We start from the raw sequence: 4196 nt of genomic DNA, 5'->3' as shown, positions 1-4196 counted from the left end.
CTGCTGCATTAGGAGTTACAGTAAGAAGATGATATGTTTTTTTGCTTGTCCGGGTACTTTAGAGCCTCTTAAAAGTGAAAGACTCTTTCAGATTCCTTGGTAAATTCCAGCTGACAGTAACTTCCTCCAGAAAGGGCAACAGAATGAAAATCTCAAGAGCAAAAAATCCCATCATCTTAGTCCCATCTTTCAGGATGGAAGTTCCTAATCTGCATGATGGCCAAGCCACAGTGAATGCTATATCAGCAAATGCTATGTCAATAATAGTAACTGCTACTTACTGCTAATAACTGCCCTCCAGACCTGGGATATAACACAAACTTCCTGATTCCTGGCATTCTGCAATGGGTTAAACAATGGTATAAACCACAGACAAAGCATGAGGATTGCATGAGTGACTGCTACAGCTACTTCCTTAAAAGCTATCCACACAAGGTACATCATGGCAAATTATCTAGCATTGACTAAGGTCTGAATGGATCTGTTCAACTATGTTACACCTTTGGCTGGACACTTTTATTCAGAATTTAGTCAGCCTTCATTTGGTTTGGTAGAATGCATTCTTATCTGGTTTACTTTAGCAAAATAAAGGTGACTGGATAAACACCAGGAGTAAAAAGAACTATTTAAACCATTGAAACAGTGCTCACTGCCTGTATAAGAGCAAATGGGTCTAAGCTTGAGTTTAGAAGCTACAATATAATTCTTAACACATGCAGCAACCATACTCTTGAACATTCTTCTAATACAATAATATTAGCAAAACATCTAATTACTTCTAAGATAAAGCTCAGCCAGTTTATGAACAAGACTACATGACATGCTTGCAGTAACAAGGGAGTAGATTCAAGGACCCAGAAGGTGCCTTTCAGGAAAGTTCTTATTAAAATATTTACATACCTTCTCTATCTCTGTCAAGGTTTGCAAATTGTACATAATATATGCAGAATATATCTTGCACTGTAAAAAATATTTTAAATGTTAGATCTTTTGTCTCAGAATCACTGGCAAGCACTTTAATGTTGTGGTATTTTTTACCCCTTGTTTCAATTTTTCATTTATAACATGAAAGTAGTAATAACTTCTTGTGTCAAAGGGAGCTGTGAAGGAAAATTCATTAATAGTTATAAAATGCTCACTCCAGCGATGAACACAATCTCCTTACAAGGAAATCCATACAGATTTAGATGGTGTATGGTAAATAAAGATTATAGCCACGCACAGACTAGATCAGATAAACAGCTGATCTGTGACTATGCATCCATCACCCTGTAAACACAGTCAGACTGGGGTTCTGTCAGGATCTGAGGATATGGTGTTAAGAGACTACCTTAGTGTAGACAGCTTTACTTTGCACTGGCAAAATATTGGGTTTTCACATGTAACATTGGTTAGGACTCTAAATACATCATTTAGCCAATAATCTTGTAAACAATAATTCAATGTTTTTGGGGTTTTTTTTTTGTGGGTTTTTTTGTGAAATCTCCACTGCAGTTAAATTATTTGAGGAAGAAAAAGGTGATCAGATTACTGGGTGATAACCAAGTCGCTTCCCACTCATAAATTTTTACTAACATGCTACCATATCTTCAAAGATATTTAAAGCAGAGTATATATCATAGTATCTCACTATTTGTACTGTAAACACACACCAGATTTCTCAGGTACATCCACCGACCTGATATGAGTGCACGTTATACCTGCTCAGCTGGACCAGGAGCATCCACATTACAGTAATGATAACCACCTATGCCTACAAACCCAAATCCCCATTGGCGTTGCTACTTATGTGGATTTGGCACTGTCATGTCTGGGGAGCCATACCCAGGGTCTTAGCATTTCATTAACTTGAGATGCTCCAGGAAATGTTTGATGGCTTGCTATGACAAATTTCCCTCTTCCTTCCAGGTCTTTGTGGGAAAGTTTTCAGTCTGCCAAGAGGTATAGCTGACAGTTCCCATGATATAAGTTCCTCTCTTTCATGGGCCTCAACCAGTTCAAATATAAGCACATCTGGACAAGTAGTTCATGCTTGTACTTGCAGAGTTATTGCAGCCATGAACAGATAGAAGTCTTTGAAGAACACAGAAGACAAATGAGTTCTCCAGTTGTCCTGAAATCATCAATGGCTCTCACATGCCCATAGTTTTCCCTTTTCCTGTGGCTGTCCAGGAGCCAATATGAAAGGTATCTTGGAAAAAGGGATGTCTCTGTGTGGAGGACATGCAGTGTTATTACCTCCATACAGAAAAGCTATCACTGACATTTCTCAGTCAAGCACTGTCTCTGGTGACTATCTTCTTTGCAGTTACTCTTCCACGGGATACTTTGAAGAAGACAGTTTAAATACACTTCAGATGTGCTGGATGGCTGTTTTGCATGTTTGGGATCAAGACCATTTGTACTACTGGACAGTAAGTACAAAAGGATAAAAGTGAAATCATGCATGTGTCATGGCCATGTCAGGCACAAGTAATGCTTCCCTCCCACCCAATCAGACCTGCATCTCTGAACAGCTCATATACCTGTCTTCAACACATCTAATTAAACTGCACGGAGTGTTGCACTAAGAAACTATGCTCCTTCTAGCAGCTAACCTAGCTCATGTAGGGTTGGGTCAGGTATTTTTGCAGCACACTGATGTGCAGGCCTAATTGCTATTGCTGTGCAAACAAGGGAAACAAAATTATGCCATTTGTAGTTGTAATCTTACAGAAGAAACTGACATGCATGAGAAAATATTAAGGGAAATGTGGGACTCTGCACATGGATTATTTACAGCTCTGATGTGACTACAGAAGAGATGGCTATTTTCTTAAAAGTTGTGTGATGTTCTTTACTTCCTCAAACACCTGTGCTAACCTGAAAGTTCCAATAAAGCAGTATGTTAACCAATTAAACATTAAAGTTCTTGTTTTCTGGCAGGCCTACTATCATCTTGTATCTCACAGTGTCTTGCTTTGCTCTCTTTCAAGTTGTATCTGCTTAACTACAGCAACTGATCCAGCAAAGGTGGTGGATCTAGCCAAGGAAACAAAATAACCCAGTATCTTTTCCTGTCCAGAAGAATAAACACCCCAGTCTCAAGGTGGCAGTCAGGGACTTCCTTTAGGTAGATGTATTTTTATTCCATCTGACACACCAATATGTTTTGAAATTCCTTCTAGCCATACAGGTGCTTCAAAGAACAGGCCATCAGCTGTTGCTCACTGAAACATAACCAAAGCGTTTTTCAGTGTGTGGTCAGGGATGCAGGGCATGCTAAAATGCAGGACAACAGAGGAGAATGATGACATGCAGTTGGGAAGGAGATCACAACCAGCTACCACTGCTCAGCACAGCCCTCCTGGCTCTTTGTTAGGAAGTCATTGTTGATACTGGAGAAGAACTGGTAACCCCAGTCCATTTCAGTAGGGTCCAAGGAATCCGAAATTAACTTCTGGGTTTTGTTGTGGTGTTTTGTTTTTCATTGTTTGTTTTGTTTGTTTGCTTGCTTATGTTTGGGGGTTTTTTGTGGTTTGTTTTTTTTTCAGCAGAAGATTGTCTTGGAGTAGGAGTCCTCTCACTTGCATGTGAAAGGCCATATGATTTATATGATTTCATTGTAAGGGGCAACCTTTAAGTGCTCTGGAAGGCAGTGAACGCAAAAAGGACAGTGTGGGGCTTCAAAAAGGGCTGTTGATGAAACAACTGAGGTTTCTGACGGCAGTGATTTGTTTAAGATAATTCAGGCATTTTTTTCAATAGCTAAAGGTGTGCTTCCTAGAAAACACGAGTGTTTGCTAACCTCGATTAGCCCAGTGGCTAGAAAACTTGATGTTTAGACCGGCCAAGCTGACTTAAGTACCAGACTTTCCTGCCGAAAGATCACGAACATCAGTTTCCCTGGCAAGCTGACAAGGGCATCAGGTTCTGTCACAGTCACACTCCTGCCACAGCCCCGACCTGCTGCGGCCTCAAGGGGAGAAAGAATTTTTTAAAAGCCTTTAAACGATAACGAACATTGGATGGGCAGACACTGCAGTCGACGGAGACTGTAGAAGCAGGTCTGCTCATTTTTCACTTTGAAAACTCAGCTCCGGAGAATGGCAGGAAGGTGAGCGCGCAGCTGGGGGCACGTCGGGAAGGGGAGCGCACAGCTGGGGCACGGCAGGCAGGTGAGCGCACAGCTGGGGCACGGCAGGCAGGTGAGTGCA

This window comes from Chaetura pelagica, unplaced genomic scaffold (genome assembly GCF_000747805.2).
Source record: "Chaetura pelagica isolate M959 unplaced genomic scaffold, ChaPel_1.0 scaffold189, whole genome shotgun sequence".
Taxonomy (NCBI): Eukaryota; Metazoa; Chordata; class Aves; order Apodiformes; family Apodidae; genus Chaetura; species Chaetura pelagica.
Note: the sequence above shows the minus strand (reverse complement) of the source record.